The sequence below is a fragment of the Odocoileus virginianus genome, chromosome 6, assembly GCF_023699985.2.
Source record: "Odocoileus virginianus isolate 20LAN1187 ecotype Illinois chromosome 6, Ovbor_1.2, whole genome shotgun sequence".
In the NCBI taxonomy this organism is placed as follows: domain Eukaryota; kingdom Metazoa; phylum Chordata; class Mammalia; order Artiodactyla; family Cervidae; genus Odocoileus; species Odocoileus virginianus.
In genome coordinates this window covers 18701244-18727035 of record NC_069679.1, presented here as the reverse complement: position 1 = coordinate 18727035, position 25792 = coordinate 18701244, and the positions used below count along the sequence as shown (strand labels likewise).

The following is a 25792-nucleotide window of genomic DNA, read 5'->3' as shown; positions in this document are numbered from 1 at the left end:
AGATATATATAAAGAGCAAATGTGGAAGATGGAAAATGTGTCCAATGATTTGGGAGTGGCAATTCCTATAACAGACGTTTATCCTAGGTGTTTGGATCTTATCCTTATCAAACTGGCCCAGACCCTTGTGGTATGTCCATTTGGAAACCAACTGTATAAAGCAAGAGGAATGTAGCACTGTTTCTGGATGAGTACTTCATTTTAGGGCTTCCCTGCTGGCTCAGATGGTAAAGAATCTGCCTGCAATGCGAGAGACCTGGGTTCAGTCCCCAGGTTGGGAAGATCCTCTGGAGGAGGGCATGGCAATCCACTCCAGTATTCTTGCCTGGAGAACCCCCATGAACTGAGGAGCCTGGAGGGCTGCAGTCCAAGGTGTTGCAAAGAATTGGACACGACTGAGCACCTAGGCACGCACGCACTTCATTTTAAGCTCCATTTTCCTGGCTCTTCTTTATTATGATCACCTTATAGGCTGACAAGTTCACAATCTTCATAGAAAGACACTATGTCCCAATGGTCAACATCATGGCTGCTATAGAGAATGGAACATACCCTTCTTGTCTCTGAATTTCTCTAGCTCATCTAGGAGACATACCATATTTGGAAAGGCAAGGTAGATCCCAAATCCACACACTGACACAGATCAATCCAGAGATGATCCACAGTTCAGTCTATAAGGATGTAAAAAAGTCCTTGCCACCCCCAGTTTCTAGCTTCCACTGATGAGTCTTTCTATTAATAGATTCACAGGTCCAGCACTTCAGTATTTAACCCTAAAACAAAGCAACAGCTAACACTTCGGTCTTTGTGAGAAAGACTATAAAAGCCACTAGAGTGATGAATTTTAAAAGCTAGGTTGTTGCAAAAGAACGAGAAAGTCAGAAAACTCTCTCCTCTAGCTCAACAGTGACCTATGACTAGCTTTCTCACCAGGTATGGGGCCCCAAAGGCCCTTGAGCATCAAATATCCACATTGAGCACTACATGATAGGATGTGCCTATCTTCCCAATGCCCCTAAAAAGGTGCTTCCCCATCTGCATGGATACATTGAAGGAAAAGTCAGATATACTCAGGTACCACAGAAGGGTTCTAGGCTTTATGAGCAAAGGATGATGCTGACATTCTGGAACTTAGAATGTAGCTTGTTTTCCCCAAAACAGTTGTCAAATATTCTGTATTAACCCTGTTCCACAGTAGACAATTTAGTAAAATTTCTCAGATCAACTGTTTTCAGAAACCAGGCCAACACCAAACTCTGGTAGATGAGAGTAGAACTCGAATATGAGAGTAAATGTTCAGACAAGGCTGAATAAACCAAAGAATATGAAGACTATTCCTCAGACAGACAATGAAGTCATAAGATCCTAGAACTGACCTGTAGTAAAAAGTGCGTCAGTGAGGATGATGTCTGGCTGCATGTAATGAAACCTGAAAAATTTTGGCTTTAATAAGATAAAGCCCCAACTGATGCTACAAAGAGAGGGGCTTGGAAAGACCATGAAGATCAGAAGCAATTGCTCCTAATCCCTTGGGTCCCTTGAGGTCTTGCCCTGCCAGTGCCTTCCTAGAGCCCAGACCAGTATCCTACTGCCTTCTATACTGGGACTTTTGTGTCACAGCTGAGCTATCATGGGATGAACTTCCTAACATCTTCAGTTGACCAACCTGTAAGTGCTGGAGACTTGACGTCCCATAGGGTCATCCCTGACCATCCACCAGCTCCCAGCTCCCACCAAATACTTTCTTCCAAACACAGTGTGGGGAGACAGCAGCTTCAGACAGCCTTTCTGAAGATACCAAGACAGGGAGCTGGCTTGTTATCAAGCTGTGGTAATTCAGAATGCACAGCTACATTTATTCTCCTCCTCCCCTGCCTCTGCAGATGGCATTAGTGGTAAAGAGATCGCTTGCCAATGCAGAAGATGCCTGAGACAAGGGTTCAACCATTTCTGGACGAGCACTTCATTTTAGGGCTTCCCTGGTGACTGAGGGTAAAGAATCCGCCCGCAGTACGAGAGACCCAGGTTCAATCCCCATGTTGGGAAGATTCCCCTGGAGGAAGGCATGGAAACCCACTCCAGTATTCTTGCCTGGAGAATCCCATGGACAGAGGAGCCTGGTGGGCTGCTGTCCATGGAGCAGCAGAGTTGGGCACAAATGAAGCAACTTAGCAAGCAGAGCAACATGCAGCAAACAAGGCAAAATGTTCTATTTCTGTCAACTAAATGAAGTTGAAATTTAGGCGATCAAAGGCTGGGATGGTGGCCCAGGCTCCCTCCAGCTCATTGCTCTGCTATTCCTACAGAAGCACTTCTTGCCACGATCCCAGTTGTTGACCAGAATGCCTGCTGCTGCTGCCAGAGCTGACACCAGACCCTCACTCAAAACCTGTCAGTTTGGTTCAGTTGCTCAGTCGTGTCCGACTCTTTGCAACCCCATGGACTGCAGCACACCAGGCTTCCCTGTCCATCACCAACTCCCAGAGCTTGCTCAAACTCATGTCCATTAAGTCAGTGAGGCCGTCCAACCATCTCATCCTTTGTAGTCCCCTTCTCTTCCCACCTTCAGTCTTTCCCAGCATCAGGGTCTTTTCAGGTGGCCAAAGTATTGGAGTTTCAGCTTCAGCATCAGTCCTTCCAATGAGTATTCAGGACTGGTTTCCTTTAGGATGGACTGGTTGGATCTCCTTGCAGTCCAAGGGACTCTCAAGAGTCTTCTCCAACACCACAGTTCAAAAGCATCAATTCTTCGGCGCTCAGCTTTCTTTATAGTCCAATTCTCACATCCATACATGACTACTGGAAAAACCACAGCTTTGACTAGATGGACCTTTGTTGGCAAAGTAATGTCTCTGCTTTTTAATATGCTGTCTAGGTTGGTCATAGCTTTTCTTCCAAGGAGCAAGCACCATCTGCATTGATTTTGAAGCCCCCCAGAACAAAGTCTGTCACTGTTTCTCTTATTTCCCCATCTATTTGCCATGAAGTGATGGGACCGGATGCCAGAACTTATACAGGACTGGGGAAACAGACTCTTGGAGGGCACAAACAAAACCTTGTGCACATAGTTTCACTGAGTTAGACAAGGCTGTGGTCCATGTAATCAGTTTGATGAGTTTTCTATGATTGTGGTTTTCATTCTGTCTGCCCTCTGATGGATATGGATAAGAGGCTTATGGAAGCTTCCTCATGGGAGACTGTGTGAGGAGGAAAATGAAAAGAAAAGTGAAGGTGAAGTCGCTCAGTTATGTCTGACTCTTTGCAACCCCATGGACTGTAGTCTACCAGGCTCCTCTGTCCATGGGATTTTCCAGGCAAGAATACTGGAGTGGGTTGCCATTTCCTCCTCCAGGAGATCTTCCCAACCCAGGGATTGAACATGGGTCTCCTGCATTGTAGGCAGATGCTTTACCATCTGAGCCACCAGGGAAGTCAACTGAAGGGGAAACTGGGTCTTATTCTGATGGGCGGGACCATGCTCAATAAATCTTTAATCCAATTTTCTGTTGATAGGCAGGGCTGTGTTCCCTCCCTGTTGCTTGACCTGAAGCCAAACTATGGTGGAGGTAATGAAGATAATGGCAACCTCCTTCAAAAGGTCCTGTGCATGTACTGCCCCACTCAATGCCCCGACCCTGCAGCAGGCCACCACCGACCCACACCCCTGCTGGAGACTCTTGGACACTCATGGGCAAGTCTGGGTCAATCTCTTGTGGAGTCACTGCTCCTTTCACTGTGTAGGGCCACCCAAGGTGGACGGGTCATGGTGGTGAGTTCTGACAAAACATGGCCCACTGGAGAAGAGAATGGCAAACCACTTCAGTATTCTTGCCTTGAGAACCCCAAGAACAGTATGAAAGGGAAAACCTGTCAACCCCCACCTTTAACAGGCATTAACATAAATACTTGAGTCACAGGGTCCAAAGATAAGAAAGTTACAAGGAAAACAAAAACCAGACAGAACCAGCTAGAACCAAGATGGCAATGAATTTGACCTCCAAAAGACTCCAAGTTTCATTATATGTAGATTTTACTACATTAGCATATTAAATAACATGTCTACCACAACCAGGACTGGAAATCAAGGACCAAAAATGGATAAAAAGGGAGAGGCATCCTACTCCCTCTAAAGCCCTGCCCCTTCCCTTTAGACTAATGCATACATTTCCCCATCATTAGCCACCGCCCCTCCCTTCTTTGTCTTTAACTCTTTAAATCAAGTGCCTCTCATCACCTGGCCAAGAATTTCATCTGTGAACGAAGCTCCTGCTTCTCCGTTCTTTGGCCACTGAGCAAAGCTTGTGCTGCAACAATCTCAAGCTTTGGTTTTCTTATTTGGCTACAGAAACCCAAACAGAAAAAGAACCTTTTACCACCAAGGCAGAGGAATGGCCTCAGCCACGCTGGGATATGAGCAGAGTCCACACACTTAGTTCAGTAACATTATCCCAGCAAAATTCTACACAAAAAGATGGACAAAGAGTTGGAGAAAAAGAGGCAAAAGACATGCAGCAGCCGTCTGTTAGGTTTTCCCAGAAGCTACCACAGAACATTTCCACTCTTTCTCTTTCGGCTAGAACTGTATCTATCCCTTTATCAAGCCACAAGGAAGGCTGGATCATTAATTTCTTCCCCGGTGGCTATGTGTTCAGATAACAACCAGGGGTTTGAGTTAAAAAGGAAGAATGCATATGAGGTAGGGAAGCAACTGCAATCTGTGACAAACTCTGAGAGGGTCCTACTCAAGAGGTCATTAATAAGAGTCAGCTGCTAGTTAGTGATTCTGTGCACCAAAGTATGAGTCGCCTCCAATGATTTCAGTGAAATTCTCATCATTTTCAAACTTCTCAAACTATAGTTAACATTAATTTTAGACAAAATGTGCCTTTCAAGTTTTTTCCCAATTCTGTTATGAAGAAAGTGAAAAGTGAAAGTATCAGTCACTCAGTCATGTCTGACTCTTTGCGAACCCGTGGACTATATATAGCCTGTCAGGCTCCTCTGTCCATGGAATTCTCCAGGCAAGAATACTGGAGTGGGTGGCCATTCCCTTCTCCAGGTTATGAAGTAAGAGTGGGATAAAGTTCTAGTTTCCAGCATAATGAAAATTAATACTGTTAACTGCCACTCTCAGGGATGTTAAACAACAATGACTTTAAGAGGAAAAATTCATTCATTAAATTTATTGATTTTTTTTCGTTCTTTCATACATTTTTCAGCACAATTGTGTCAAACACAACTGGATGCAAACAATATAAATAGAGAAGACTTACTCCCTGGTTCAGTTGCTCTCAAATCCTGAGTTGAACAAGACAAGAGGAAACTATGGAAAAATCAACAAACAAAAGAAAAGGAAATTTAAATTCCTTTTCCAAAGCTTCAGTAAGGTTTGCACTCTCTCCCTTTGTTTTAAACATATATCCCTATAAAATAACTCACTCGTGGCGCTAAATTCCTCAAAAAAGATTTGGTCCACCTAAATCTTTGCTTAGGCTTTTTTATTTATCTGACACCCAAAATGTTGACTCTGTTAGTTATCACAGCTAATGAAACCATCATACCTGAAATCTAAGGTTCCACGTCTAATCACTCAAGGAGTAGACTGCCCTCTAATCTCATCACCAATCTTGCAATGATATACAATTCACTTCCAAAAGGAGTAGAGGAGAAAGAAAAGCCAGATCAAGGCCAAATCATCATTATCTAGAAGGCAGCCTGTATTTGTAGGATGCCACTCAGATTCAAGCACATGCCCGCACCCACTTCAGTGCAGGACAGAAAAAAACACAGTCCCACAAGGACAGTGACACTCTCCTTTCCAAAGGTCACTGCAAAACTCCCAGCAACCTGGTCCCACAGTAGCGTCAAACTATCCCTGAATTTCCTGGCCCATCATCCATTCCTCCCTACTATTTAATTTTCTGTTACTATATTGAGTACTTTTTTTTGAAAGTCAATCTATCCCTATTACCACTTATACCTCTCAAACATAGTATTTTCTACCTTAATCTGCCCAAGTTTTCCTCTTGCAATTAAAAGTTCTCCATCAAGGTAAATGTTAAATAATTAAAATCCCCAAACACTGTAATCCCATGATGAAACAGACATCAGATGATGCCCTCAGAGAAAACTGCGCATTTGTGAGAGAAAATGTCTGAACCGCTTTCTATCAGGAATATGAGATGACTTTCAATTTGTGGTTTACTGGCTAAATGTAGGCCAGACTCTCATATATTAAAGGATAAAGAAGTCTTATCTATTAGCTTTGATTTGTTTCACCATTTTCTTACTATATATCAGCTCAGTTCATCTTTCTGATACTAATTCACATCTTCATAGTATAAAATCCAAATTCACATCCATATCTTTAGCTACTGACTGGTCTTTTCTCTCCTTCTAGCTTCTACTTTCATTTAAGATTTTGTAAAGTCTTAAATCATATAAGAATTCACTGCTCACCAGCACAATATTCCTCATAAAATCTCCAACTGGGCAGCTCTAGTAAGCACAAACAATACCAAGCTGAAGACAGAAGACCATTAGTCAGTACACTGTTTTCTTTTTTTTTTTTTAATTGGAGGATAACTGCTTTATGGGTTTCCCTTGTAGCTCAGCTGGTAAAGAATCCGCCTGCAAAGCGGGAGACCTGGGTTTGATCCCTGGGTTGGGAAGATCCCCTGGAGAAGGGAAAGGCTTCCCACTCCAGTATTCTGGACTGGAGAATTCCATAGACTATATAGTCCATGGGGTTGCAAAGAGTCGGACACGACTGAGCGACTTTCACTAACCCGTTCACTCACTGCTTTATAATGTGTTAGTTTCTATTGTACAACATGAATCAGCTATATATATATTCACACATATCCCCTCCCCATACACACACACATATATACACACACACATGCACATTTCCCCCCTACCCACCCCCCATCCCACCCTCTAGGTCAGCACAGAGCGCTGAGCTGAGCTCCCTATTCTACACAGCAATTTATCACTATCTATTTTACACATGGTGGTGTATATATGTCAATGCTACTCTCTTAATTCATACCAACTTCTCCTTCTCCTCCTCCCCAGTGTCCACAAGTCCATTCTCTACTTTTGTGTCTCTATTCCTGCCTTACAAATAGGTTCATCTATATCATTTTTCTATATTCCATATATATGTGTTAATATATTTGTTTTTCTCTTGATGACAGACCCTAGGTTCATCCACATCACTACAAATGACCCAATTTTATTCCTTTTTATGGCTGAGTAATATTCCATTGTATATATGTACCTATCCATTCCTCTGTCAATGGACATTGAGGTTGCTTCCTTGATATACTTTTTTTGAGGTCAACTCATGCAGGCAATGTAGAACTTGTGGAGGTTAGTTCTGATTAACTTCATGTCTCAGATCCTTGCTTTTCTTTTTAAAATTCTCTTATTTCTAGCTCTTGGGTACACCAGGAATGAGTTCGGTGAGGTAACATCTCCCCAGAGGAAATATGAGCAGAGGCCTCCAGATAGACAGAAGGAATTTTGGCCATTGGAGCAGCAGAAGGCAGGCCAGTGTGGCTCCAGCATGATGAGGGGTCAAGAGGCAAGACAAGGCTGAAGACAGGCTGGGTCATATTCCTTATGGGACTCAACACTGTCCAACCAGGTATCAGGTTCCAGGGTTTAACACTATATTCCACAATAATAACCAGGCTTGGCGAAATCCAACTCATCCTAGCTCTTACCTGTTAAACACGTTTTACATGAGTATCCACCCTAATTCTCACACTAATTCTCAAGGACAATTACCCTTACCATTTACAGATTAATAAGACAACACAAAAGAGTAAAAACAATTATTTAAATCAAATAGCAGGGTCTGTCAAATTGTCACCTTCAAAATAAAGAAGGTGGAAGATAGAAAAGTTCTCTTTGCATAGGATAATAATTGTCCTCATTAGCATTACCATGGCTACACATCCTCTCCCCCAGCCATGTTGGAGAAGCAGAAGTGTAAATATGATGCTAAGGAATTTGGCAAGCTACCCTAACTAGTAATTAGCTTGGGGAAAAATTTGGTGGGACCTCTATGAAGTTTGGGCACAGAAAAATCTCCATGCTTAAGAACATGCCACTTTGCTGTTTAATATCCAGAATCACTCATCTGGAAGGCAGACCTTCACATTGTTAGTGACAGAAGGGAGAGGAAATGTGAGAGGATGAAATCGGGGAGTACACACCTCAAAACGTGAGAAATCCCCGTTGCCTGTCCCAGATTGGCAGAGAGGCAGCATTTAGCCTTCCGGTTCTCTGTTCCTCTTACTCACAGATTCTAGCCCTGGTGTTACCTGGCGCTGGCTTCTGAACCCTGTCTCCCAGACTTTAGCTATTTAAGACCAGCTGTTTTGCTCAGCACCTTTCCTGATGCAACTCTTAAATACAAATCTCAGCCTATGTTTTGATGACATTTAACTTCCAGCCTCTCCCAGTCCATCATTTTACTGTGGAATCCATTTCTTGGCTGTTTTGTTCTTCACATAGATGGCCACTGATATTCTGACAATAGCTGGCAAGTGGTTCAACGCTTAAGTGCAGAACTATGAAGCCAGAAATGCAAATGGCATACTTGGAAGCCTTAGTATTTGTTTTTACTGAACAAATTTTGGTGGGTACTTTTGGGGTCCTGGCATTATTTATGTGCTGCTTGTATTGGAAAGTCACAAACTGGGTGACTAGTATTGGGTGGATCTGTTTAAGAAGGTCAGTGGTGTCGATGTTGATTCTCATTATTTACGGCTGCCTTAGAGTATACGTGGCTTGCTTTTATCTAAAGTTTCCATTCCACAACTAAAAGACAGAGTGCTGAGTTTTAAGAAAATATGATATACAAAAAGTCAGTTATAAGAAAGTAACTTGGTAAGCTGAACTATTATTTATTGATTTTTACCAAAGGATTTACCAAATATATTTACCAAAGGATTCATGACGGATTCAGAGATACTGAGATTCCTTGACATATTAAAAATGTGACTGAATTTCCAAAAGCTTTACTTAACAGTTTACAGAATATGTTTATTGTTCAATGGTAGGAACATCGGTGGATTATCTATAAAGAAACATCTGTTGTTTGGATCTAACTCTAAAATGTTCCTGATTTGATGATCATGTTTGTGTTTTACTATATATTCAGAATAAATATTTTGATTTTCATGGTAATGTCAAAAGTAGCAACGTCTTTTCAAGGCTTCAAAGCTCAAAATGGAACCTGCATAAATGAACTATTAGTCTCTCTAAATCATTAATATGTCTCTCATGTTTTAAAAGTAGGGCAAGCATAGTAAATGTTGGGTTTGTGTTTCGCTTTTTTAAAGCAAGAACTATCTTATAAATCTTTTTAACACAAAACTATATAAGAAACTTTAGACAAGGTGCCAGTGGAATGAATCTGCTAACGAAATTCCATTTGACAAGTTTTAGGAATTACTTTTGACATAATTAACCAACTTTGCTCCATTTCATGTTTGGTCTGTTTCCAGGAGATGCCACTAGGCAGAATTCAGCAAGTTGAAGGCCTATATGCTTTCAGCACTCATATCTGCAAATATAGTCCCACCTGAGGCTTTCCAGGGGTATTAACCAAATAGCATGCTTTTCTTTTAAACTTCTGTATATGCCTCTAAAGTAAAAGATCTCTTTTTTAATAACATAGGAATAATATCATATGCAAAATGGCAGTAGCTAAAGAATAATATTATCAAACACATAGATAATATTTAAGTATACCCATAAAATGTTTTGGGTTTCTCTTAGGAGAGTGAGAAGTGGAAGATGTTTTTTTTATAGTTAATGCATTCAAACCATAATCCAAATAAATTCCCCACAATGCATTCAGTTGATTTGTCTCTTAAATCTTTTTAGTATTCATAGCTTTTTTGTTGAGCAAAACTGAGCATCTGCCCTCTTGGTCTTTTTACTTCCTGTATTTTGCTGATTGGTACTCTCATATTATTGTCTAATCTATTCTTCTATTCCTTATATCTCCTATAAACTGGTAGCTAGAACTAGAAGCTTGATCAGACTGAAATTCAATTTTTTGGAAGGATGCTTTTTAAATCAGAGAAAATTAATTGAAATGTATAAGGGCAGAATCCAATTTCAGATAAAGGCATAATGTCAGGCTTTTAGAGTTATCTGGACTGGAGGTAAGTATCCCTATGTTTGTCAGAAACTTTTAGGAAAGGAGCATATCCTAAAGTTACTCATCAGTAATATCATTTAGTAGTGAAATTAAGATAAGCTTCCATTAGAAGGGGAAAGTTTTATAAAAACTGAAGTGATTGATATAATGCACAACCTATATGGCCATTAATAACATCACATAAAATCCAGATGTCATTAACAATGAACTTTTTTTTTTTAACTTTTTTTTTTTATTAGTTGGAGGCTAATTACTTTACATCATTACAGTAGTTTTTGTCATACATTGAAATGAATTAGCCATGGATTTACATGTATTTCCCCATCCCGGTCCCCCCTCCCACCTCCCTCTCCACCCGATCCCTCTGGGTCTTCCCAGTGCATTCAGAAGAGAACAGAATAGATCATGAGCAGCCAGGAAAATAATTGTATACAGACAGTCCCCAACTTATGATGGTTCAACTTATGATTTTTTGACTTTCTGATGGTGCTAAAGCAATACAGATTAAGTAGGGACCATACTTTGAATTTTTATCTTTTCCCCAGGCTAGTGACATGCTGATACTCTTTGTGATGCTGGGCAGTGGCAATGAGCCACAGCTCCCAATCTACCACATAACCAAGAGAGTAGTAAATGACAAAAAACACTTACATCCATTCTGTACACACACAATCATTCTGTTTTTCCACTTTCAGTACAGCAGTCAATAAATTACACGAGACATTCAACACTTTATTTACAAAACAGGCTTTGTGTTAGATGACTTTGCCCAACTGTGGGCTAATGTTAAGTGTTCTGAGCATGTTTAAGGTGGGTGAGGCTAAGCTATGATGATCAATAGGTTAGAGTATTAAATGCATTTTCCACTTAATATATAAGCTTTCAGCTTACGTAACCTCACTGTAAGTCAAGGAAGGCCTGTATCTGTAACCAGTTTTGAACTCGTCCTGTTTTCCAAAGAGAAGAGGTAGCAAAAGCCGAGACAGATGCCACCTTCCATGCCACTCTCCCACCTTGGTTGTTTAGACATGGAATACAAAGAGAAGCAGATGCATGCCCAGGGCAAATTCAGAAGAATTCTGCTCAAGGAAATTTCAAAAACTGGTGCAAAATTAAACTGAGATTTCTAAAGAGGAAATTATAAGCTGTTTGAGGTTCTTTGGTCCATGCTCCGGGCTGGCTGCTTTGTGGACTCAGGATGGCAGGACACGTGGGAAGAAAAGAAAGGGTGCATGCAAACAGCACATATGGGCTCCCCATTCCCATATACACATCACCTCAGGGTTTACAAGTCTGATCCTTTCATCTCCTTGCCTAAACATGATGTATGGACTGCCTTCTTTTCTCACACTAATCCAGGGATTCTGACACTGAAGGGAACCTAAACTCCTTCCTACTCCATGTAGCTGTTTCCAATAAATTGTACTAAGCATCCTTTTGTGCTCTCAAATTTTAGTGAATGATACCTATTAAGTGCATGTATTTACAACTGTCATTGTGAAGCTATAATGCCACTAAAAGTCTTTATGTCAGAAGTGAAATTGAATTGTAAGGTGGTATTTTGCTACAAAATAAAATTTTAATTTCTATCTCCTCCCCAACTTCAGGAGAAGATGTTAAGGTTTTCTATTTTATGGTGGAGAATAAGGGAAAAACCGATTTGAAACATCAATGTTTCTAAATCCAACATATATTTTAAACTGTTTAAATGTAATAAATTCTGGCATTGCTTTCCTTTGGCTTCTTTTTAGAGAGGTCCATCTTCCTGCCAAATAAGAAGTAGATTTTTTTTAATGCTTGTGACATTTAAAAGCTAATAATTCCATTTATAGTGGTAAAGCCCTTCAAGTAAACTCCTGTCACTAGGGAAAGATTGGATTATGTAGTTTACCTATGTTTTGTTATTTTAACTAAAATCTGTGAACTTGGTTAATTAACACGGTTAATTTTTGCTTTTCTTGGGTTGGTTGCTGGGCCTGTGATCCCCAAATGGAATGAAGACCACAGTAGGCTGGCTTCACAGTGGTGCACTTAAGTAATGAACACTCATAAACTACATCAAAATATACACTAACCATCAACGTGAAGAAAAAATAGCCATACCACAGATCCCAAAATAAAATGGCAGACAGCAATATTATACAGAAGGCCATCAACATAAAAGGAAGACTCTTCTATGAAGACTTTCCAAAGTTCTCAAAGCAGGTCTGCTCATCAAGGACTGTGAATCACAACATGTGTGGCACACAAGGCCACATGATCTTGTACAAGCAAGATCCAAGATGATGTGTTTGCTCTGATGGTAAGAGCCAGTGCTAAGAACACATTGTCAACTGCTCCTGCTACCCAGGACCTGGGCAAGAATCCACAGATGAAACATCAGCCCAAGAGAGGTCTTTCAACAATGCTGCCAGCACCAGGTAACTGATAACATGTAAGAGTCTTATCTGACTCCAGAGGGTCAGATCCAATGATCATGTTAACACCAACACTGCTACCAAGGGATATGGTAACTGAATGTTGTGAATACAAGAGGAAATTCACAAAGCATACATTTGAAAGTTTAAGATGAATTTTTTTTAAATTTCATAATGTTTTAGAGAAATAAAGGTTTGCCTGACAGATTCAATGACACCATATTATATCATAAAGAAGTCAATGATACTTTTAAAGGTAAAGGACTGGGTGCTAAGGGGAAAAATGAAATCAACCTTAAGGATACCAAGTCAAATTCTTGTAATTTTCAAGGAAGAGGAAAAAAAAGATATCAAAGAATTCAAGTGAGTCAAATTGGGGGTGTTAATTTAGAGAAAATTATTTTGGTAAATCAAAGTATAAGTAACACATATATGCCTTTCTGGTTGTTAAGTAATTAGACTCTGAAGTCAGACTGTCTTGAGTTTGAACCCTGGCCCCACTATTTACTGGCTGCATGTCTTTAAGGGAGTTGCTGATACTTTCTGTGCCTCCACTTCCTGTCAAATGAGGATAATCATAGTTCCCAGTTTAGCAGGATTATGAGGGTTTAAATGACCTATGCACAGTCACCACTGGCAGACAACAAATACTTCATAATTTTAGTTGATGTCAACATAATCACCGAGCAGTAAGTAGATATTATGATGCTGCTCCATCCTGAGATATTTGTGCCCCCTAAAGCCAAGCACTACCAGGGTTCTCCCAAAAATGTCACTCAGGCTAAATTTACTGTACAAATTTTGGAAAGATAAACAACAAAGAGAAAAATCTTTTGTCATGGGACCATAGGAGTTAAATAAAATTGAAAGAGTAATAGCCAGTACAGTGATTGTTTGAAAGCTCACATTTGCTTTCTACTGCAATGAATTTCTTGAATGAGAGTGAATAAAAAAGTAAAGGTGAGAAATTCCACCTGAACAAGTAATTACCTTCAAAGACCAATCATCTACTGCCAGATAGCAAATGTTGAGCCTAAATTATGAGACCTGTAGAAAGAACTGGCATTGTTCCAAGGCATCGAAAGTATTTTTCAGTACACTGTAAATTATTCATTTATCACAATATAAAGAAAAATATAAATGCAAAATATTAAACTTCTTTTTTTTCTTTACCTAGAAATAGCTCTACATCAAATATCAGCATAAAATTTATCATCATGCCAGAAAATTATTCTGGAATAAGAGGGAAAGACAATTCCAAAATTCACCCACCAATTATTGTGATATTCCAGACCAAACCGGCCTCATATTCACCGTGTTCATCCGCATAACTCATTTAGAGTAATAGAACCAAATTTGCTCACAATTATACACACACATTTATTTTAATGGTATTTAATCATTTAACTCAGATCACTATTATATCTACTACTGTGGGCAGGAACCCCTTAGAAGAAATGGAGTAGCCATCATAGTCAACACAAGAGTCTGAAATGCAGTACTTGGATGCAATCTCAAAAACAACAGAATAATCTCTGTTTGTTTCCGAGGCAAACCATTCAATATCATGGTAATCCAAGTCTATGCCCTGACCAGTAATGCTGAAGAAGCTGAAGCTGAAAGGTTCTATGAAGACCTACAAGACCTGTTAGAACTAACACCCAAAAAAGATGTCCTTTTCATTATAGGGGACTGGAATGCAAAAGTAGGAAGTCAAGAAACACCTAGAGTAACAGGCAAATTTGACCTTGGGAGTACGGAATGAAGCAGGGCAAAGGCTAATAGAGTTTTGCCAAGAGAACGCACTGGTCATAGCAAACCTCTCTTCCAACAACACAAGAGAAGACTCTACACAGGGACATCACCAGATGGCCAACACTGAAAACAGACTGAATATTTTCTTTGCAGCCAAAGATGGAGAAGCTCCATACAGTCAGCAAAAACAAGACCTGGAGCTGACTGTGGCTCAGATCATGAACTCCTTATTGCCAAATTCAGACTTAAACTGAACAAAGTAGGGGAAACCACTAGACCATTCAGGTATGACCTAAATCAAATCCCTTATGACTATAGAGTGGAAGTGAGAAATAGATTTAAGGGACTAGATCTGATAGACAGAGTGCCTGATGACCTAGGGAGGGAGGTTCGTGACATTGTACAGGAGGCAGTGATCAAGACCATCCCCAACAAAAAGAAATGCAAAAAGGCAAAATGGCTGTCTGAGGGGCCTTACAAATAGCTGCAAAAAGAAGAGAAGCAAAAGGCAAAGGAAAAAAGGAAAGATATACCCATCTGAATGCAGAGTTCCAAAGAATAGCAAGGAGAGATAAGAAAGCCTTCCTCAGGGATCAGTGCAAAGAAATAGAGGAAAACAACAGAATGGGAAAGACTAGAGATCTCGTCAAGAAAATTAGAGATCCCAAGGAAACATTGCAGGCAAAGATGAGCACAAAAAAGGACAGAAATTTAAAAAAAAAAAAAAAAAAGGACAGAAATGGTATGGACCTAACAGAAGCAGAAGATATTAAGAAGAGGTGGCAAGAATACACAGAAGAACTATACAAAAGAGATCTTCACGACCCAGATAATCATGAAGGTGTGATCACTCACCTAGAGCCAGACATCCTGGAATGTGAAGTCAAGTGGGCCTTAGGAAGCATCACTACGAACAAAGCTAGTGGAGGTGAGGGAATTCAAGGTGAGTTAATTTCAAATCCTGAAAGATGATGCTATGAAAGTGCTGCACTCAATATGCCAGGAAATTTGGAAAACTCAGCAGTGGCCATGGGACTGGAAAAGGTCAGTTTTCATTCCAATCCCAAAGAAAGGCAATACCAAAGAATGCTCAAACTACCGCACAATTGCACTCATCTCACACGCTAGCAAAGTAATGCTCAAAATTCTCCAAGCCAGGCTTTAGTAGTACGTGAACCGTGAACTCCCAGATGTTCAAGCTGGATTTAGAAATGCCAGAGGAACCAGAGATCAAATTGCCAACATCTACTGGATCATTGAAAAATCAAGAGAGTTCCAGAAAAACATCTATTTCTGCTTTATTGACTATGCCAAAGCCTTTGACTGTGTGGATCACAATAAACTGTGGAAAATTCTGAAAGAGATGGGAATACCCAACCACCTGACCTGCCTCTTGAGAAACCTGTATGCAGGTCAGGAAGCAACAGTTAGAACTGGACATGGAACAACAGACTGGTTCCAAATTGGAAAAGGAGTACATCAAGGCTGTATATTGTCACCGTGCTTATTTAACTTATATGCAGAGTACATCATGAGAAACGCTGGGCTGGAGGAAGCACAAGCTGGAATCAAGACTGCCAGGAGAAATATCAATAACCTCAGATATGCAGATGACACCATCCTTATGGCAGAAAATCAAGAAGAACTAAAGAGCCTCTTGATGAAATTGTGAACTAAAGAGCCTCTTGATGAAATTGAAAGAGGAGAGTGAAAAAGTTGGCTTAAAACTCAACATTCAGAACACTAAGATCATGGCATCCGATCCCATCACTTCATGGCAAATAGATGGGGAAACAGTGGCTGACTTTTTTTTTGGGGGGGGGCCTCCAAAATCACTGCGGATGGTGATTGCAGCCATGAAATTAAAAGACACTTACTCCTTGGAAGGAAACTTATGACCAATCTAGACGGCATATTTAAAAATCAGAGACATTATTTTGTCAACAAAGGTCCGCCTAGTCAAGGCTATTGTTTTTCCAGTAGTCAGTCATGTATGGATGTGAGAGTTGGACTATAAAGGAAGCTGAGCGCCAAAGAATTGATGCTTTTGAACTGTGGTGTTGGAGAAGACTCTTGAGAGTCCCTTGGACTGCAAGGAGATCCAACCAGTCCATCCTAAAGGAGATCAGTCCTGGGTGTTCATTGGAAGGACTGATGTTGAAGTTTTTGAAACTCCAATTCTTTGGCCACCTGATGCGAAGAGCTGACTCATTTGAAAAGACCCTGATGCTGGGAAAGATTGAGGGCAGGAAGAGAAGGGGATGACAGAGGATGGGATGGTTGGATGGCATCACTGACTCAATGGACATAAGTTTGGGTAAACTCCAGGAGTTGGTGATAGACAGGGAGGCCTGGTGTTCTGCAATTCATGGGTTCGCAAAGCATCGGACATAATTGAGCGACTGAACTGAACTGAATCATTTGGCTAAGATTTGCTGGGAAGTAAAAAAACACTATATAAGGTGACCAAATATGAATTTAGTTTACTTCTTACTTAGGTAATCGTTAACTGGATTAATACAAAGGGAAACTAAAATATCTTTTGAAATAACATATTAAATATATTTAATATGAAAGCATTTTTTAAGTATAAATAATTTTTAAAAACTTATGTCTGTCACTTGCAGCCACCTCTTCCCAAGCTATAATAACAAGAATTTAACACAGCATTTTTTAAGTATAAATAATTTTTAAAAACTTATGTCTGTCACTTGCAGCCACCTCTTCCCAAGCTATAATAACAAGAATTTAACACCAGCCAAGGGAATTTATTTGAAAAACTAGAGAAATTTAATAGAAGGCTGATTACAAGATAAATGGAAAAAAAAGTCAATAACTTTTCCACATATATCAATAAACACAGTGGTAGGGAGGAAAAAAGAACTCCTTCATGAGTTCAACAAACTTAACAATGTATACTCTGACTTAAATGAAGAAAATTATAAAACTATGTAGAAAGATTCTTGTCTATTCATTTAATAATTTACATAGCAATAGGCGATATTAAGGGCCAAAAGTACAACACTATATAGGACATTGCCCCCTTGAGTTCATGGTTATATAAATAAGCAATCACAATATTTAATGAAAGACACAATATCCTATGGGAGCACTGAGAGGTGGGCGGAAAGGGAGATAATTAATACAAGTTGGGGCAGTGTCAGGACTCCTAGAAGCGATGATGCCTGATCTGAAAGATGGCAAAGTTTTGTCAAAATCAGAGAGTGAAAAACTTAAGATATTGTGGGTACCCACAGGCAGTTTGGTGTTACTGGAGCGTACAATTTGAGGAAGGAATAACGAAAGATAAGGAAAGGTATAAGTGGAAAAATAACATTACTAGATGAAATCTTACAATTGTAAAAATGTCTCTCCCCAGTATTTATACTCAATGCAATTCCAATAAAAAATCCCAACTTGGAGTAGAGGGAGAATTTGTCAACTCTTCTGTTTCATTTGCAACAGTAAAATGCGTAAGGACATCTCTAAAATTTTTTAAATAAAAAGGAAGAATAAGCCCTACCTATCAAATCAAAATAGCAGACTGTAAAGTTGTAGTCATTAGACAGTACAGTCCTGGCAGAGGAATAGGAAAATAAAATACACACTTCAGAAAGAAACCCAGACATACAACTTCGTATGTGATGAAGACAGCATTTCAAATCAGTGGGGGAAGAACATAATAGCCAATAAGTGGTACAATTTTCTTATCCACATACAAAAGGCTAATATCACTAATATACTGAGAGCACTAACACACCAACTCAGAAAACACACTGAAAAAAATAAAACACTCAGAATACAACCGAAGACAAAAGAAAACACAAATGAAGTAAACATAGGAAAAATTGCTCAAACTTACCAATTGTCAGAAAATTCAAATTTAAAAATCGTAAGAGACCACTTTAGTTTTTGAGCATGAGACACAAAAATTTTAAAAACTGACAAATCCAGGATTAGTTAAGAATGTAGAGAGATGGGGCATTATATATTGCTAGCAGTACCTTGGAACAAGTTTTTTGAAAGGTAACCCCACAGTACCTCAAAATTGACCAAAGAAAATTTACTTTTAGAAATCAGTGTATATGTGCAAGCATTGCTTATAAAAATGAAAAACTTGAAGCATCCTCAATAGGATGCTATTAATAGGAGAATGGTTAAATAACTAATGGCATATTCCTAACATAGAATACCAATCAAGTCATTAAAAAGAATGAGATAGGTCTGTATAATTAACACAGGATGTTTGCAATGCACTGATGCATCAAAAGAGCAAGCTAAGGAACACCATTATATCAGGGATCCCTAAGACCACCCTCAGGTTCAATGAAGGAATCACACAGTTGCACTCATAGCTTGATTACACCAAAAGAACACAAAGCAGAATCAGGCAAGGGGAAAGGGGCATGGATGAAGTCCAGAGGCACAAGCTTCCGACAGTGCTCTCCCAGTGAAGTCACCTGGATCTAATTCCTCCAGCTACGAAATATGACAATACATGTAAGATACTGTCCACCAGGGAAACTCAATAGGGACTTGGTGCTCGGGAACCTACTGGCAGCTGATCACAAAGGCACTCACTGCCTAGGCCTGTTCCAATATTCCAGATATCCAGAGGATAGTGGGTGTCTGTCATAAACTATATTGTTTGTACAAAAAACTTAGCTACAGTGAGCCACTCTGATCAGTTCTGGAAATGGTGAGAATCCTCCCAAACTCCAAGTTCCCAGAAATCAGCCAAGGGTCAACCTAGCAGGCAGGCCCTCCTAAAGGGAAGCAGTACCAGGCCTACTATGCTAACACCGTACAACCATGAACAGTAAAAGCAAACCACGTGCTGGGAAAAAGATGCATTTAGAGTTGGGACAACCAGGTTCTAGTTCCATCTTCGCTAACTCCATTGTCTCATCTGTAAACTTCATTCTTTCTTTTATAGATTGGTTCAATGTTTATTGAGCACCTATTATACACTGCCCCAGATTTGCCGGGGGGGCGGGGGGAGGGTGATACAGAGGTGAGTCAAACAAAGGCCTTGCTGTCTTCTATCTTGGAGGTGACATTCTATCTACACATGCAGTGTGTCCAGTGGCTGTCAGGGCTGCGTAGAAAAACAAGCGGGGTACAAAGAGCTGGGACCAGGCAGGAGGGTGGACTGCTGAGTTATCAGGGAGAGGTCAGGGAAGGCCTCTCTGATGGTGAGCACTGTGCTGCCTCCTCAAGGAAGCAAGGAAGGGAGCGTGCAGATTTCTGGAGGAAGAGCATTCCAAGAGGAAGGGACACGGGCAAAGCCTCAGGAGGATGCTTCGCACGTGTGAGGAGCAGCTGAGCCCAGAGTAACTAAAGCTATGGGTCATCACCTTTCTTCACAGGATTGTGAGAGGACCCGAAACAAAGTGTAAATGTACTTTATAAGCCAAATTGGCATTTTTATTCAATAACTTTAGCCTTGGGGAATTTAAGGTATTGTCTATAGGAAATAAACTGAGAATTCTGCTTTTTGCCTATTTTGGTACTCAGTTAAGATGTACTCTTACAGATATTTGTAAGAGATTATTCTTTTAATATACATGTACAAGAAAATTTGCCATTCAGAAAACATTTAATTATATCTTACATTTTGAACATTTGCCATTTAGAAAAGTAAAAAACATCAAGAATCTATTCTATTAATGAAGCTATAAAAATGAGCCTACTGCACTATGACTTTGAATGACAAATATATTACATTCAACAATATCAAGACCCCATTATCCTACAGCGAGAGGCTTCTCTGGTGGTTCAGACAGTAAAGTATCCACCTGCAATGCAGGAGACCCTGGTTCAATCCCTGGGTTAGGAGGATCCCCTGGAGAAGGGAATGGTTGCCTACTCCAGTATTCAGCCTGGAGAATTCCATGGACAAAAGAACCTAGTGGGCTATACAGTCCATTGGGGTTGCAAAAGGTCAGATATGACTGAGCGACTTTTTTTTATCCTGTAATGATGACCTTTTAACCTAAGTCAGTGTTAACGAACCATTTCCAACCAATACTAATTTCTTTTAGTATCCAGCAGACTTCTGGGTTTTCTGCCCTCTCCACTATGGCTTATGAAGTCTGCTTTGTTGCTTATTTTTGCACACACCATAAGGTCAGCTGAAAACTCAAGAAAAATATTAGGCTCATTAAGAAGTTCACATTGATGGGGAAAAAAAAAAAAAGTTCACATTGTGGGGGCTCCCTTGGTGGCTCAGTTCTAAAGAATCCGTCTGCCAAGGCAGGAGACATGGGTTCAATCCCTGGTTCAGGATGATCCCACATGCTCTGGAACAAATAAGCCCATGCCACGACTACTGAGCCTGTGCTCTGGAGCCCCGAGCCACAGCTGCCCAGCACACACACTGCAACTACTGAAGCTCTAGCGCCCAACAGCCCAGGCTCCACTAGAGACGCCACCACCATGAGAAGCTAGCACGCTGCAAATGGAGAGTAGCCTCCACTCTCGGCAGCCAGATAAAGGCCCACACAGCAACAAAGACCCAGTGCAGCCCCAAATAAATAAATACAATTATTTTTTTTAAAAAAAGGAGTTCACACTGACCCCTTGATTCGCCCTCTCACATGCCAATGTAACTCATAACTGTCTGTTTTTCTGCCTCATCCTCATCCTATTCAAACCAATGCATCTGAAATACATTTCTGCATGGAAAGAACCATCAGTATCCAACTTGTATTCTCATCCCATTAGATTTTCTTTACTTCTATTTTTATTTTTGAAAAACACTAAGTGAAGTGTTAGTCACTCAGTCGTGTCTGTTTGTGACCCCATGGACTATAGCCCGTCAAGCTCCTCTTGTCCATGGAATTCTCCAGGCAATAATACTGAAGTGGGTTGCCATTCCTTTCTCCTGGGATCTTCCTGACTCAGGGATCAAATCTGGGTCCACTACATTTCAGGTAGATTCTTTACCATCTGAGCCACCAGGGAAGCCCTGAAGTATTATTCTATTGAGCTATGATCTAAAGGTCAAATAATATGCAGAGTAATTTGAATCTTTAAAGTTTTTGTTTTGCCTTCCTGTCAAAAAAATAAAGCATATAATGTAAGAACTGTGGTTTTCTGTGGGTCGAGTCTTTCCAGACTTACAAAGGAGCTATGGTTCCTTTCCCTCACCTACACGGAGAGAAAGTCTGGTGTACAATTTGACCATAGGAGTGGGTTGGGAAGTGGGGATTACAAAGCCTGGTTGTGAAAATTACGTGCAAACAAATGTACTTCCCAACTGGGGTAGGGGCACAGCAAGGCAGCTGCAAGCTCAGTGCCCAGCAACACTAAACTTCACCCCAAACCAATCTACCATAAGGTATTAACCCAAGTTCCCTTCCTCATGAATCACACTGACCTCACTGGCAGTGTCGATGCATCACTGATAGTGCCTCAGTTTTTATTCCTTGATAATGCAAGTTTCTTTTCCTGTTCCTTGAGAGGAAAGGGGTGATGCAAATGATCTGATCTTTGTGGGGGTCCACCTCATCTTGCTCCATGCAAAGCCAAGGTCATTTCTGCATCTTACACACACCTTCTCTAAAGTAATCATCTCAAGTATAGTAACTTGAGCTTATTGTTTTCATTATCATGTCCTCCTGCAACTAGTGCAGTTTCTGGCACAACAGTAGGCAGTTAGTAAATGCATATTTACTATATGAATAATGCATAAATCTGTGCATGCAAGAGTGAATAAGCAAATGAGTAATGTACAAATCAAAGAACAAGTCAGCAAATGATACAAGTAATCTATGTGACATAAAGAAGGTAGAGGATAAAGAATTGAGAAAAATAGTAAACATTTTATTTTCAAAAAACTTGCCAGAATATAAGGCACAAACATAAAATGCAGAATTATATTTGTAGTCAGAACTTTCTATTAAATCAAGGACCTCAATTGAGAATAAGAGGGGAGGAGGAGAAGCTACAGAGATTTTCAATTGGAAATTCTCTTATACTGCCCTCTCAAAATGAAAAATATTCTAATACCACTATCCAAGGCAAGTGAATAGTGCAAATTTATGAATATGATCATTGCAGGAAAAAGTCCTACAGCCAAGTAATTTTTGACAAGGACACTGAGAACACACAATGGGAAAAAGATGGTCTCTTCAATAAATGGTGCCGGGAAAACTGGACAGCCACATGCAAAAAAATGAAACTGGACCCCTGTTTTATACCAGTCAAAAAATTAACACAAAAATACATTAAAAACTGTAATTTAAGACCGGCAGTCATAAAATTCCTAGAAGAAAACGTAGGAGAAAAGGTCCTTGACACTGGTCTTGGCAAAGATTTCTTGGATAAGACATCAAAAGCACAGACAATGAAAGCCAGTGAGACTACATCAAACTAGAGACACTTCTTCATAGCAAAGGAAATCATCCACAAAATGAAAAGGCAGCCAATGGAATGGGAGGAGATATTTGCAAACCATGTATCTGTTAAGGGATTAATATATATATATATACACACACACATATGTATAACCCAATAGCAAGAAAAAAGTAAATAAGCCATTTGAAAATGGGCAAAAGACCTGAACTGACATTTTCCTAAAGACAACATACAAATGACCAAGGGTACATGAAAAAGTGTTCAAATCACTAATTATCAGGGAAATGCAAATCAAAATCACAATGAGATCACCTTGCTCCTAATAGGATGGCTATCATCAAAAAGACAGATGTTGATAAGGATTTGGAGAAAAGGAAACTCTGTACTCTGTTGGTGGGATTGTAAATTAGTGCAGCCCACTATAGAAAACAACATGGTGGTTCCTCAAAAAGTTTAAAATAGAACTATGATATGATCCAGCAAACCCATTCCGGTGTATAGGTATAGCCAAAGAAAATTAAATCAGGATCTCAAAGAGATACATGCACACCCATATTCACTGCAACTTTATTCACAATAGCCAAGATACAGAAACAACCTAAACATCCTCAAACACATGAATGAATAAAGAAAATGTGGGTGCTTGGAATACTGAAATATTAATCCATTTAAAAAAAAAAGGGGGGGAAATCCTACCATGTGCAGCAACATGGATGAACCTAGAGGGCACTATGCTAAGTGAAATAAACCAGACCGACAAATACAAATACTACATGTGGAATCTAAAATGGGAAAACTTATAGAAGCAGAGGAGAATGGTGGTTGCCGGGGGCTGGGGGAAATGGAAATGGGGAGATATAAGTCAAAGGATACAAATTCCCAAATTAAAGAATAAGTTCTAAGGATCTAACATGCACCATGGTAACCATAGTCAATAATACTGTATTGCATACTTGAAAGCTGTCGAGAGTAGTCTTAAGTGTTCTCACCATTGGGGCGGGGGGGAACCTATGTGAGGTGATAGATATGTTAATCATCTTGATGTCATTTCACAATATATATGCACAGCAAAATCAATACACTGCACACTTTAAATATATATAATTATATTCACAAGAAAGCTGTGGGGGAAAAAATCATTAAAATAAAAAGGAAAAACACTAAAATATTTATTAGAAAACACAGCTTTAAAATATTCCACTTGCAAACTAATCCCGTATGCCACAACTATTGAGCCTGTGCTCTAGAGCCCAGGAGCCACAAGGACTGAGACCTGTGCACGCCCAGAGTCCTTGCTCAACAAGAGAAGCCACCGCAACGAGAAGCCCACGCACCACAACTGGAGAGGAGCCCCCACTCGCAGCAAACTAGAAAAAGTTCGCGTGCAGCAGTGAAGACCCAGTGCAGCCAACAATAAATAAACACAATTTTTAAAAAACAAAATATTCCACTTGTACAAGGACCTACTGTGCAGCACAGGGAAGTATATTCAATATCTTGCTATGACCTATAATGGAAAATAATCTGAAAAATAATACGTATATATGTATGTATGTAGAAATGTATACCTGAATCACTTTGCTTACACAGGAAACATATAGTTGCTGTGAATCAACTATAGTTCAATAAATAAAATATTCTACTTGCTATTAATAAGCAAGTTTTAGAAACCTTAATATATAAGAGAAGATTCATGCAAATACCAGTCCTGCTTATACGATAAAGCTGTATTTTCCTGATGATTTTCTACTTTTAAACTACTTTTTGCAATACATAATGAGCTAATATAAATTCTTCAGAAACTTCCTTTGTTCTTTTTGCACTTTATCTTTTCTGATTAAAAACTGTGGTCACCAGCGGGACTCTGGTCATGGACGCATATGAGCCTGAGATATCTAGACTCCATGACAGTCTTGCCACAGAAAGAAAAATAAAATAGCTGCTTGTAAAAGCTGCCATCTTTTGGCTGGATCTTGCCGAATTTAGGGGTGAGAGAGAGAGAAACAGAGAACTTAATATGGATAAAGTAAGAAATGTTAAAAATGTCCCTGTTTTGTCTTGAAATTTTAGTGCATTCTGGATAAATAGAAACTTCTAGCTCAGATATGAGAAGTTGTAGCTCTGATATCTAGCTATAGCCTCTTTGGTCTGCTGATTGCATTGTTTTGATTTGCTTTTCTGGAAAAGCATTTTTGCTAAAAGCCGTACAGACTTCCTCCTTCATACCTAACAGTACTTTATATAGTATAGCTTTGTGCCATGCCGCATTTGAAGACTCAGTTTTTTAAACTGTTAACCTGTTGCTGACCTTTTTATGTTAATTCCTGTTTCAACTGCTATTTCCCTTAATTTCCCTTAATTCATACAACTTCTTATGTATGACAGTTTCCCTTCACACACCATTTTTGTGGGTGTGTATATATCTGACTTGGGGAGAATTGGGGGGGAAAACATAGCTTTTTAATTTGCTTAAGAGAAACTTTCTGCCTGTTATGTTTTGTGCTTTTAACCAATTAAAGAAGCCAATGTAATTTTTAGTTTTATGTTGTCTATATTTTCCACTAGTATATCCCTGTTGATTTGTTTGTGCCCTTTATTAACTGCCATTTTCTAAAATTTTTTTCAATAAAAGGAAAGAAGATCTGGAAAAAAAAAAAAAAACTGTGGTCACCACTAGGAAAATGAAAGTGGTCTGAGATGTCTCCGAGCTGACGGGAGGAGCCGCAGCAGTGGGCAGGCACCCCTTAGGTTCTGTGCTCAGCAACACCTCTGAGCAGTTTCTTCTGACTTCCATCAAATATAAAATAAATGGAAGAAGCAGTTGGAAGAGAGCATGGTGACAGCGTTTCATGAATGATAACAAATTCCTTCTCAAGGTTTCTCCAACAGAAAAGTGTGGGAAGGAGGAACAACCATAATGCCAAGAATTTTAAACAGCTCTTCACCAGCTCCTAAGAGTACAGAACTCAGAAGAAGATGCTGGATCCTATCACATCTCCAGGATTCTGCTCTGTTACAGAACACTGGTTACAGAACACTGAGGCACTCACAGACTTTTCTCGGAATCTCAGTTTCC

General features: G+C 39.8%; 1 protein-coding gene and 1 long non-coding RNA gene across 2 annotated transcripts in view; one reads left to right on the top strand and one right to left on the bottom strand.

The window, feature by feature from the left end:
* Positions 1 to 25792, bottom strand: part of AVEN (apoptosis and caspase activation inhibitor) — a 192101-nt gene that overhangs the window by 21583 nt on the left and 144726 nt on the right. The gene's annotated exons all lie outside the window — the stretch shown is intronic.
* LOC110132749 (uncharacterized) lies at positions 1172 to 10396 on the top strand. The gene is made up of 3 exons (XR_002312581.2): positions 1172 to 1668; positions 5220 to 5387; positions 7440 to 10396. It is a non-coding gene; the product is annotated as an uncharacterized lncRNA (long non-coding RNA).